Source organism: Caretta caretta, chromosome 11 (assembly GCF_965140235.1).
Source record: "Caretta caretta isolate rCarCar2 chromosome 11, rCarCar1.hap1, whole genome shotgun sequence".
NCBI classification, from domain to species: domain Eukaryota; kingdom Metazoa; phylum Chordata; order Testudines; family Cheloniidae; genus Caretta; species Caretta caretta.
In genome coordinates, this window is record NC_134216.1 from 24,093,088 (window position 1) to 24,106,894 (window position 13,807).

The following is a 13,807-nucleotide window of genomic DNA, read 5'->3' on the forward strand; positions in this document are numbered from 1 at the left end:
CATCCGATGAAGTGAGCTGTAGCTCACGAAAGCTTATGCTCAAATAAATTGGTTAGTCTCTAAGGTGCCACAAGTACTCCTTTTCTTTTTGCGAATACAGACTAACACGGCTGTTGCTCTGAAACCAGTCTATTCAATGTGATAAGAGTAGCAGAATCCGCTTCACAGCCATTTCGATTCTGGAGAAAATAGTTTCTATCACAGAATTAAGTGGATACAGAAATATCCAAGGTCATATCCTTAGGTATTAACTGGTGTAGCTCTATTGACTACAATTAAACTATGTTGATTTATACCAGCTAAGGATCTGGCCCATAAACATTTAAACGAGTGTTGTAATTTTTGGAAAATATCATCAGTCTCGGTAAAGAGTTACGTGATGTTATACTATTTAAAATCGTGTACTAAAACCAATGTTTTTTATAGTTATGTCAATCTTCCCCCATCTAAAATGTGCCAGAATCTACCGTTACCAAAATTTACCATGGTGCCATGTACTGTATGTAAGAAATCAGAAACCATGACTGCCATGCTCATTACTGTTTCATTGCTTGATGATTGGGAAATCTTTTTTCTGTCATTTTCTGATTTTTATATTGTCCGCAACAAGGCAAGGTCTTTGTTGTTTTGTAACATTCTTCAGCATCACTAGAAAACAACTTGTTTTCTTAATTTTCAGTGGTTTAAAACTGACTATAGAAGATCTTTTGGATTTAACCCCTAGTCACATATAAAATATTAAATATGGCCATTCTGAACCAGTATGGGTTTTAGCCCTGTTGTCCCAGACAAATTCTAATTTGGGTAATTAAATCCTGCCTACATAAATTCCCAATGCAATTTTAATTGGATACAGGATTTTCCATTTCTAGTGCTAAATAATTGTATGCTGTATTGATGTATGCTGTTAAACAGCTGATATGTTCTTTTCCAGAGGTTGCTGAATTTAATTGGTAAGTGAAACCACCCCTGTATGTATAAAGACACAAATCTTGAGAAATGCTGGATGTTCTTAGGATCAGGCACAAAGTTTGCCAAATATTTTTGGCATTGAGATGAATGGTACTGTAGAAGTGTAAAATATCATTTGTTATTTCTAATCAAGTTATTCCAAATCTTCAAAGCTGTAGCCACACTAATGAATCACAAAAAAACAAAATAGATCTCTATACAGTATAACTTATTAGGTGACTACAGGGGTTGGACTGAGTGATCTGAGAGAGAAAGTTACGCAAACATGGTTGTCCAGATATTGGTAAGGAACTATTATGTCATCCGAACAACCCCCCACCACCATGGATGGTATTGACTTGGGAAAACACAACCAAAGTGATAAGGGATTTATACTATTTGTGGAAGCAATACACTTACTTATTTTAAGAGATATAAAACATTGTCTCTTTTGCCCCCTTTGGCTGATGGAAGTGGGGCAGACCTGTTATCAGATAAAATGTATTGCATTATTTGTGGTATCCTGCAGAGATTTTTTTCATGATTTTCTGTGGGACCGCAGAGACAACTTGGAGGGAAAATCACTACACTTTTGATACATTTGCCAGATTTTTCAGCCGAGGGTGTAGTCCTAGCTGAATGACTTTGTACATAATGGTCACTCACCCATCATCCTATTTAACAGATTCACTCAACAACATTTAAATGCTGAAGGCATTTAACCAGCCATAGTGAAATCTGTTGTGGATATGTAGCTTTTTATGGGCAACCTTAGTGATCGTGCTAGCCCCAGGTCCTGTGATGGATTCTGTACTCTGACAGTTTTGATGGAAAATATTTTACAGGGAAAGATGTTTGGCATGGAGTGGCTGCAGTATTAAATGAAGCTCATTGAGTCACCCCTTGTTTGTGTGACGTATCAGATTGTATTAACCTGGCTCCACAAAGGGAAAAAAATCAATATGTATGCAAATTTGACAAAGTTTTAAAAGCTATGTTTAGTCTTTACTGTTACCATGACAAAAGATGTCTCCCCAGCTGTGAGAGGCCTATTTACTAGAAGTTGACCTTGCTCATGTCCGTGGGGTAAATGGATCAGTTGGCTTGCCAGAAGATCAGCAGAAGTAAAACTAGTGTTAATCATTTACTAATGATCATCTTCTATTTTGAGAGCCGTCACATTTTCTTTTTTCATAAAAAATGATGCTAAATTAATAGGCTACCCAAAACATTTGAAATCTCACAGATTATTTAAACATTTACAATGGACTACATACCATGAGTGACATTCATACCTGTACATAGAGACTGCACACCACTTAAGTCTTCAGAGTATACAGTCAATATTTTCATGAGAATCAATATTTACCTAACATACCAGATTTCAGTCAAGTGGGTTTTTCAAGTTTCTGGATTCCACAATCCTAGAATTTAGAACTATACTGAAGGAGCAACTATAAAATAATATTAAAAGGTTGCATGGCAGACCCCATCAATATGTTTCTTCAGGGATAATGTGCCCTAGTTGATATCAAACCCAAAATTTAGTTCATGAGGGTCATTGCTGGCACTAAGAAATATTTAGGAAAGTGATTTTGAAATGTTAGCATCCTCAGAAGTCATTTGAGTTTGGTTGTCCCTTAGCAAGGTTCTCTCAGTCTAGATTTTTTTTCAGATTCTTTTCTGAAGATATAAACAGCGGATTCAATATGATTACAGGGGCCTCAAAATGTATCTGGAAAAAAAAGGATATATAATGTATTTTCACTGAATCAGCCTCAATATTGTCCACATTCGTATTCATCACTCATCAAAGAATTAGTATTATCCTTGAATCCCTATTTTGTAAAGTATGTCTGTAAAATACTTACTCTGTTTTCACTGAAAAAGAGTGGTATCAAAACTGAAAAGAGAACAGGCATAATGTTGGAACTAGAGAGAATAATGATTCTATTAGGTTTGGGATTTCAATTTGACCCTTACAAGGCTAGAGAAGTTTGGCTTAACACAGCAACAGGGTTAGATGCATGATATATTTAGGACACAGCTTCAAAATAGAGGTCTCTCCAGTTGCCTAATTAGACAATGTGTGCGTGTGTAGATATGGGAGTGGAGAGGGGTGTGTCTGTGGGTGGCTGGCTGTGTGAGCTGGTTTTCAGCAGAGTAAAACTAAAAGATGTTAACTGTTAATGGAAATGGTATCTCTTCCATACAAATCTGCTAACTCTGGCATAGGGATGTGGAAACCTGGCACACACTAAAAGTCTGAGAGGAATTTTGGATTGGTTTGAAAACAAATGCCTGAGGGGGATCATGAAGATCATATGGATGGACAGTAAGGATTTAAACCATTTAGGAGATGAGCAGGTAGAGATAGTAGGCAGAGGTGGTGCAGAATAGGAAACTCCACAAGTCAGGGTAGCAGACTCTCAAGATAAGTAAAGAAGTAGCCCTTCAAGTATGGAAGGGACCATGTCTGTTGGAGAGATTTAGGGCCTGATAAAGCAAAGAACTTACACATACTTAACTTTAAGCATGTACAGAACTTAAGTCCTATTAAAATCTACATAAATATCTGCTTAAAGTTAAGTAGGTGCTTTAATACTTTTCAGATGCAGAATTCGGGCCTCAATGAATCATGACCCATGTATAAAGCAAACAAAGAAAACCCACAATAAGAACTGGTGTCACATATAAAGAAGTGGAGAGAGAGCATTCTGAATTTTGAATGCATCAATAGGAGCTCATGATGATTTAAGGATTATGATGATGATGATGATGTGCACCATATATGTGGTTATAGTCACTCTCCGAATTAAAAAAATACTTTAGTCAATGATACTTGTTAATCAGTATCTTATTTACATAAAGAGGTAGAATAAATGGAGAGCCTCCAGAACATTTGAGGAAAATCTGTGGATTTTCTTCTGGAGTTTTAGTTTTCATTCTCCTCCTGTATTTTAGACTAAGCATCATTACATAAGAACGGCCATAGTGGGTCAGACCAAAGGTCCATCTAGCCCAGTATCCTGTCTTCCAAGAGCGGCCAATGCCAAGTGCTTTAGAGGGAATGAGCAGATCAGGTAATCATCAAGTGATCATTGTATTACAGAAGGTACTGCAGGTGGTTCAAAAATATTTATTAATTTTATTAAATTGAACTACCTTCCCTGCCACCGCATCACATTTTTATGGGAAAAGCACACAAAACTTCACTAGCTGCACCGCAAAAGTCTGGCCCTTTTTGTTGAAAGTAATATAAACACTACTTCTAGCTCCATTGTTAGGAAGGCAGTAAGCACCTTATGTATCTGTTATATCTCTGATTGCACATTGAGACATGCAGTCTTATTCCTATCAAATCAGTGGAACTCCAGGGTGTGACAAATATACCCACCCTGATTAGCATTCACAGGATGATTCTGGGATGGAGATGAGCAGTGCACAGTTTTATAATGTTCGCGCTTCAATATAAGGCTTCAAGTTTAACCCCCCATTAAGATAAATGGGCAGATTCACATTTCTCTTAGTAGTATCATGTGTCAGTCTGTCAACAGACCCATAAAGGCAACAGTGAATTGGTGTACTCTCAGAGTTAACATCACCATATAAAAAGGCTGGAAACAGAAATCGTTTAAAATGCTCATGAAACAATAAAACTGGGGGGAAACCTAAGTCCGTGGAGTGTGTTAAACTCGCACACCTGCAGATGGCTGCCTTCACAGATGGTCACTTGCCAGAAAGGCAGCAAACCAGGCAATGATTTGCATGGCTTGTGCGAGCACAGTCGGTTAGGCACTGTGTGTCTGCAGACCTCCACCCCTCTGAGGGTGGAGCAGAGCCCAAGTGAAGGCTGCTTCTGGCAACATTCCCTTGTGGATATTGGTTGGCATATCTTCTACCAATAGAGAGGAGAATGCTCTGCACAGTAGCTTCTCACTAGCCCTCCATGAACTCCACGAACCCTGGAGCCCCAGTCCCAGAGAGGTTCCACAGAGGGGCTCTTCTGGAATGACGGAAGGGGGAATGATGCTGGGGACTCAGCACTACATGCCCCATCCATCTTCTGTGGAAAAAGCTACCTGAGCATGTGAAAATTTAATAAGCATGAATGATTTTGAGCCTGGGTGACGTTGGTAAATCTTATTTCCCCCATTTACATATGGGGTAAAGGCAGCACCGAAAGAGTAAGTGACTTGCTGAAGGACAGGCTGCTGATTTCCAGTTCAATGTTTTTACCATTACTATATCTTCCCTTCTTCCTCCACACAGTATAGCACTTTCTGACACATTCTGATGCCATTGCCGAGCTATACAATGTGCAGCTTCACTGGAACAATAAATCCACACTTTTGATTTAGCATAACAATCCACTGAAATTAGCATTAATTTTTCTCACCAACCCCTACCTACTGTACCACACCTGCAAGGTTACAAGTCTGTAATATTTCATCTATTACATGATTCTGTTATAACTATAGCCAATGATTAATGTAGGGTTAATAATTTTGTCTGATGGACGTTGGTATAAGAGAGCGATTGTCGCTGACTGAAACCTTATTAGGCTCCCTTTTGCTTGGTTTAGAGAACAGATTACTGTGTGCTTCATCTACTCAGCAACAAGCTTTTCCATGAAAAGACAAGAGTGAGAATATACCTGGAGGAACAAACTGTTTTCAGCTTGAAATTAACATACACACAATAGTCTGACACATCTTCAATTTGGTGTAGCGCAAACTAGCTCATTATGTTCAGCATATATTTGTAGCATACAGTAATAACTCCTTTGGAACCATTAAGGGGTAATGCCACCAAACCACTATGCATTTGACTAGCTTTGCCCAAACTATGCCAGGTTTATGTGACAAGCTGGTGAGTAAAAATTGTATCCTTGATGCACATCTCTCCACTGTAAATCCTGTTCCTGTTTTAAAAGCACATTGCTGTTCTAGTGTCAGATAGAGAAGTCTTGCAGCAAAGGATCACAGTCCTATGAAACCAGTGCCTCTGTGCTGTGCATCTTCCCACATTTGGGATTTAAGAAAGTCTGTATATAACTGAGGATCTCCAGTTATGCACTCATCCTACTCACTGAAACGATCGGCTCCTCAGATTTTTTTGCATTTGAGTCTGAAATGTACAAAAGAGGGCTTGGTTTGACCAAAGCAGAGTGAAATCAGCCCCAAATGCCCTCAAGCTATATTACACCTGCAGACAAAAGGTGAATTTATAGGAAAAAATTGACCATAACTTAATGTCGACATTAGCGGAAGTAACTTGCACTCTTCAGCATGCACAGCTGTGCTATCACTAGGGAATTTTTTGGCTACATGTGAATTTACACATCTGTCAAATAACTTGGAGATCCATAAGCAAACTTTAGCACTCAGGAACATTGTGTGGATTTGTGACACTTCCTGTAGGATTCTGAGTTCACAAAACAGTGAATGGATTGCAATTTTACAAGACTTTTTGCCGATATAGTTATAGGACCAAATTCTTGTCCCAGTTACACCAGTGTCATCTAATTGAAATCAAAACCTTGACTTCAGAATGCTGAAGCCCACCTTTCTACATAGTCCAAGAAACAGAACAAAATTGCTCTTGTGCTTAGGTGCCTCCACGTACTTCCTACTCATTTTAGCATCTATTTCAAAATTGTATGTGGGTTTCCTCGCATGGAGCTTGTCTCTATTGTTATTTGTATTACAATAGCAACTATAAGCCCCAACCAAGACTGGGATCTCATTGTGCTAGGTACAGAGCCAGGAACTGAACCCAGAGTTCTACTATCTTAGGTTAGTGCTTTAAGTACAAGACCATACTTCCTTTCCTCTGCTTTATTCCTGCCACATTCTTCTATTCCTTCTATCTTGTCTCACCCCTCTTTGTGTGCACTGCAGTTTCCTTCTCATTGACTCTTCAGCTCTTTTAAAAAGCTCACATTGAAGCTTCTTTCCTACATTTCTCATGGTTTTTATTTGCTGTCTTTCTCATAAGCCTTCATATTGAGGCAACATACTCTAGTGGACTAAGCACAGGACTGGGGAACCTTGAATTACTGAGTCCTAAATCTGATACTGCTATTAGCTCATTAGGTGGTCTTAGGAAAGGCACTTAACCCCTTTGTGTCTCAATTTCTCCATCTGTAAAATGGGGGATAATGCTAATGACCTAGATCAGTGTTTCCCAAACTTGGGACGCCGCTTGTTCAGGGAAAGCCCCTGGTGGGCCAGGTTTGTTTACCTGCAGGTTTGGCTGATTGCGGCTCCCACTGGCCGTGGTTCGCTGCTGCAGGCCAATGGGGGCTGTGGGAAGTGGCGCGGGCTGAGGGATGTACCGGCCGTCACTTCCTGCAGCCCCCATTGGCCTGGATTGGCGAACCATGGCCAGTGGGAGCCGTGATTGGCCAAACCTGAGGACACGGCAGGTAAACAAACTGGCCCAGCCCGCTAGGGGCTTTTCCTGAAAAAGCGGTGTCCCAAGTTGGGAAACACTGACCTAGATCATAGGGATGTTGTGATGTTTAATTAGCTAACATCTATAAAGTCCTATATTAAATGCTAAGTATTTGTATAATTTTTAGGATAGAATGCTTTCATTCATTCAAAACTCATTGTCTTTATACCACTGTTTTCTGTAATTTACACTGTAGACTGCTATCATGTATTTAAATATGTAAAGCATTTTGGGATACAGTTGATATGCTCCATTATGTAAAATATGGTTGTATTGTGCATATGGCAAATCATTTGGCATCATTTTTTAAAACTTCATAATTGTAGGACAAACACAATGAGTAAAGTTTTCCTTTAATTGTTGCATATCATAGTGTGATAAGCACAAAAGAATGGAAATGGCTTATCAGAATTGTGAAGCTGAGTTGTAGAATATTGAGATATGTTGTGCATGTCAGTGGTATGAGTTGCAGGTGAAAAGTGGATTTTTAAAATTAATTTATCAACTAGTTTGTGCCATGGCCTAGCATGCAGGGTAATTGGGACAGACTCCAGGCTTGAGGTTAGGTTGCTGAATTTGGTTCAATTTAAAGCAGTGGACAGTTTGACTTCATACCATGTATCTGTCTGTTTGGAACCTGACACTTAACAATTCCTTTTATACTTGGCAGGATAACTGATATATTTTCAGGTCTGAAAATTATTATGCAAACATGTAATTGTTTGGATCTTCAGCAAGGAGTCTCAAATGAAGACACATTTTTTAAGTTTAGAAGCTCGAGATACAGGGCTAAAATATTGGAGGAACACTGACCGTATATTTCTGTATATATCTTAAGAGATGATCTGCATGCACCTCCAATAGCCTACCCATTTACCAGATCCAGAAACACAAATCCATCAGCATCAAAGGGCAGAACTTAAGAAGTTCAGCTGTCACAACAGCACAGAGAGGTCCACCAACATTTTGGTGAGAGACCTTTTTTCCTCCCAAGAGCAACATCTGCTCCTTAGCATGCTGCTCATTTACATGGCAATACTCTAGTCACTCTTCCAGTGCACAGCTCTTGAATAGTAGTGCTGGTGTCTGAGCTCTGGAAGAAACCAAATGGTTTGGGTGTGCTTTTGTGCGCAATGAGTTATTCCTACAGTGTGCTTATTTATAATAATGGGCATTCATTATCATGAGAGAGCCTTTTTGGCTCAGGAATCATCACAGTACATACTATGAATACATCTTGACAATAGTTTGCATTTGTGTATTATGGACCCATAATACGTATTTCTGTGTGTATACAAATCTGTAATACTGAATGAATAGTAAAAAAAAAAAAATCCTTAGGAAATTGCATGAACGGTAACTCCTTTTAAAATACTATATCTTGGCCAATTTTTTTTATTTCCAAATATCCTAGTCCACATTGTAGACTAACAGCCTGCCAGTTTCACTTAAAAGTAGCCAATTTTTAAGTTACAGAAGCACAAAGAGCAGTGGAATATTCTTTTTTTAGGACTCACTCCTCTAACTTAAATAAAAATTATAACATTTTTATTGCTTTGCCCAAATCTCTGAAAAATGTTTTTACTGTAATTCAGGCTGGATCATTTTTTTCCTGCTCTGTTGTACACTACAAAATTTAGAGCTTGGTTTTCTTTATAAATAGAACTCATTATTCAGGATCTATATTGATCTATTTAGTTCCAAGCCCAGATATAGCAAGATCTATTAGGAAACATGAGTCACTTTGTTGTATGTTTATTAATGGTATTTAATTCTTTCTTTGTTTCTTTGTGTTTTTATTATTATTATTTTTTCTGAAGCAGAGCACACTTTCCAATTATTCTGTGAGCTACGAGAGATTTTTCTCCACATACTGCTGTTCTGTATTGGTATCCTTATAGATGCTTTATCTTGCTCTTTTGAGATTGTAACATGATATGTTGTCCTGCACACAATGCCATAAGAAGAAAGTTTAAAATGATGTAAAATAAGAGATGCTGACAGAGTCTCAACCATAGCAGAGCTAGTTGGAAGCTGCTATTAAAATGACTTAAAGGGAGCAGGGAAATAATATTCAAATTGCAGGCATAACCACAAATGTTTGCATGAAAGGTTTTTTTTTTTATTTTAACTAAGGTTTCGTTGTCAGGAGAAAAAGAATGACCATCTTTTAAGATTTCTCATCTACATACCTAAAAACATTATCTACTGGCATCAAAGGAACAAATGCACAGATTCATTAGAATAATTATAGAGAAAAGAGAAAAGAGCAGTGAGCCTCCTTAGATTTTTAGTTTCATATAGTGACTGCCATGTTAGGGGGAAAAAACAGCTAATTAGAATCGCAAAAGACAGTACCATTGCTAAGAAAATGTGCTGTGTGATGAAGGTGGCAGAAGTTGCAAAAGATTTATATTTAATAAGAGGTAAGCAATGACTATCAATGTACAATAGTTTAAAAAGAACAGAAATTACCATTCAAATGCTTGGAATTTTGACATAAATGTTATCTAACCTTAAAAAGAATATGGTGGTAAAAATCATATATATTTATTCTGCATAGTTGAATGACTTCTTTCTTTCCTTCGCTAAAACCATGTACTCCAGTTTGTTTTATTTATTCGGAGTATAGCTTTTAGACTGTTTAGCCAATCAGATAGGCTGTAAAGGCCTAGGACCAGGCTTGGTGCTGAGCTCCAAATGCGATTCCAGTCCTGACAGGGGGATTATAGGAAACAGATGACTTACGCTTCTAATTTGTGGCCTTAAATTGCAAACAGAATTTCAGGAGTCGAGCAGAGTAATAAATGGCAATAGAGAAAGCCACACACAGCCAAATCAGTATGTGGTGGTTGTAGGTTAAACTAAATAGGAAGAGACAGGTTATGATGGTTTAGTGTATTACAGAGAAGAAAGTCTTAAATTACTTGTGCTGAGAGGTATTGCACTATGGCAGACAGTATTGCATTGTGTAGTCTACAGATATCACAAGCAGAACAATAAAAAAGCAGGTTTAGCATAAAACCTGTTGCTGGACAAATCTTTTTCCCCTCAGAAATGGAAGCTGTGTTTTATGTTTGTTTTGACCTTAACTATATGCTTGCCCCTTAACATCTGTTTTCTACTGTTACAGTTTTTCACACCAAATTAACTGTCAGGGATTCAGATAAAATAAGTGTAAAATACTTCAAAATTATTTGTGTTGACTTTCAGGACTAAAAAAGTGCTTCAATACTCTTTCTGTGCTGTATTGTAATACTTGGATCTCAAAAAGACATAAAATATGGTCAAACATTTTCAAAACATTAAAAATCGATGACGGTTTTTAAAAATGAAACTTACGGCAGCCCTCAGACACATGGCTTTTTGACTAATTAGTATAATGATATCAAAATAGGTTTTGGGTTAGGTTGTTGAGCTTTCACTCTGAATCAGCTGACAAGTTTTATTATCATTTGGAGCTTTTTATTTATTTAATAAAACATTGTATCAAAAGGTTTCAGAGTAGCAGCCCTGTTAGTCTGTATTTGCAAAAAGAAAAGGAGTACTAGTGGCACCTTAGAGACTAACCAATTTATCTGAGCATAAGCTTTCGTGAGCTACAGCTCACTTCATCGGAATGAATCCGATGAAATGAGCTGTAGCTCACGAAAGCTTATGCTCAAATAAATTGGCTAGTCTCTAAGGTGCCACTAGTACTCCTTTTCTTATTGTATCAAAAGTTTGTTTCATAGTGTTAATTAGGTCCTGCTTTTTATGAGCCTTAAATTAGAAAGATATACACTGGGAATCTACAGAGGTCTAAAGACTCACATGCAGAAACTAATGTTGAATTTGCTTTTCTTATATTGGTATAATTGAAATGCAAGAGAGATGGAGAAACAGAGAGAAGGCTGAGTTTTCAGCATGTGGAGTAGCTGGTGCCACAAAAGCGTTGTACTGTACAAAAAATGATCCATCAACTGTTAGTGCTTCTTAAGCTTCTTAATTTAAAGGGGTATTTTAAAAAAATAATATAGCTCTTTTATTTAGGAGTATGGGAGTTGCAGAGTCTGTGCAAGTGCTTTGAAAAATCCATATAAAATACCAAGTATCATGGTAGGGATTTCTACTGTAGAGATAATACTGCTTTAAAATGACAATTGATAAGGCTTAGAAATAATACTAACTCAAGGTTAAAAAAATAGACAAAACAAACCTTTGACCCATTGCAGTACCTGAGCCTGCCATGCTGCATGTGACATAGTAGTATATATACCCCATACTAGTATCCTCTTGGTCAGATAATCCATCATGCTAAAACCTTTAGTCTTTTGAACCACTGTGCTGGTGTACAACTTAGACGTTTTATTTCAGGCATTAAAGCCGGCTTGCATTAGAATGAACAAAACTGTTGTTATTGCAAAATGGTTATTGTTTTAAGCAGGTCTGTTGATAATCATTGAATATGACTTGCTAAATACATTTTGATTAATCACTTGCAAAAATTATCCTTGTTAGAGCTGCTTTATATTCTGTGTCACTGTGATCTCAGCATAGGTTATAGCTGCTACGATTTTTTTCTTTAAGTCACCTGGTGAGAAAGGAAAACAAATCTTAGTTGAAAGCTTTTGTCTACCGTACAGTCTCCTCTTTTCATCCCTAGGTTCTTTAAAAAAAAAAAGCTCAATTATTGTCAGTGCCATAGAGAGAGGAATGGGGCCTATATGGGACCTGAACCTTTTTAGACAGGAGATAGCTTTTGTTTTTGCATCCCATCAACACTGATCACCTAATTAAATTTGATATCTCTGGCTGAAGCAAAATGATTTGTTAATTGTTCTTTGGGAATTTACTTAATGAGTTTAGATGTCTTTTGTATGGTACATGTGGGGGTATTTTGCAAAATGGAGCTGAAAAGAAAAACGGGGGCAAAGGCAGAAGAAAAAGAGCACCGAGAGAGCAAGGTGTAGTTTGAACAGAAATGTTGGTGGACTGCAGTCATTCATTAGTCAATAACAGAAAACAGAGCTGAACTGTAAAAAACCCTCCCTGTCAAATACAGCCATAGACATCTGTCGGGGATTCAGATATTACACCTTGATCAGACCAAGATAGTGACACCATTTTCTTTAACAAACACCAGCAGCCTTTCTTTTGCCTTCATTTTAACATTTCTCAGGGGTTGGATTCCCTTTCTTCTCCTGCTCTGTAGAGAGTAAAAGGAGCTTGTTAACTTGCTTAGATATTTTGACTGCTGATGCACTTTGGCCACTTGCCTGTGGTAACAGTGTCAAAGCATTACTTGGTATAATTGCTGTATTTGCAGTCTGAAGAGTGCTCGGACTTAGTGTTCAAGCAGCTGAATAAAAAAGAAATTGTCATTTTTGAAAAATCTGGAATTATTCTCAAAGTTGAAACAATGCACAATGTTTAAAATGCCTTCTTTTTTCCCTTTATTCAAGAACAAAAATTCAAATAGGTAACGTTTTGATAAATTGTTTCAAATAGCAAGTGGCACATTAAAGGCACAGTTTTAGTACTTTTTTTTTTTTTTGGTAGGGGGATTAACCAGTATGGGTGGAGGGGCTCTATTTTTCACTTCTTCTACATCCAAAGCTACTCATTGGTTCATTAAAAAATCATATGCTTGGAGTCTTGGGCTTTCAAGGAATACAGGATCAGGCCCATGAAGTGTGCAAAGTTACAAGCCAAATCATCTTTTTAGTTTCAAATAAGTGTCATGAAATATTTGAGCTCTTGTAATTAAGAAGTAACCAGAGAGTATTAAAAATATTAGTTACACTGACAATTGTGTCACAAGTTATATAGAGTATGGATTGCATGTGACAATTTTTTGATGGTCCTTCATTTAGCAAAGATGTGAATAATTTATAGATGCTCTTATGACATCCATTTTCCAAGTGGAAATTGAGAATATAATGGAGTTTAATTTTATTAATATGCAATAATAGATGGCATTCTAAAGCCATATTTGTTATATACTATACCTCTGTGATATAGTTGCATGCATCACTTGCTGTGTGATTCTTTTTTTCTTTTTCTACATAAAACAGATTGTAAGCAGGATTTGGTCTAGAAAAAAGCCTATGTTTTATGTTGAAACGTATGGACCAGATCTAGTGAGGCAAGCTACTGAATGCCCTCAACTCCCACTGATCAGCACACTGTGGAAGGAACTCCACCCCATGCATGACCAGGCCTTCTGGTACAAAGTATGTGGAATCGGGATAAATTTGGCCTATAGATTCTAGACTTGACAACCATTCTCAGGGGTCATCCTGACATGGATGCAAGTAAAGGGGTAAGCAAACACTGCTTTCTCATGGCCCTTTTTTTTTTTGGTTAGGCCAAAGCTCTATCCTGAGGCACATACACCGTGAAGAAAGCAACAGAG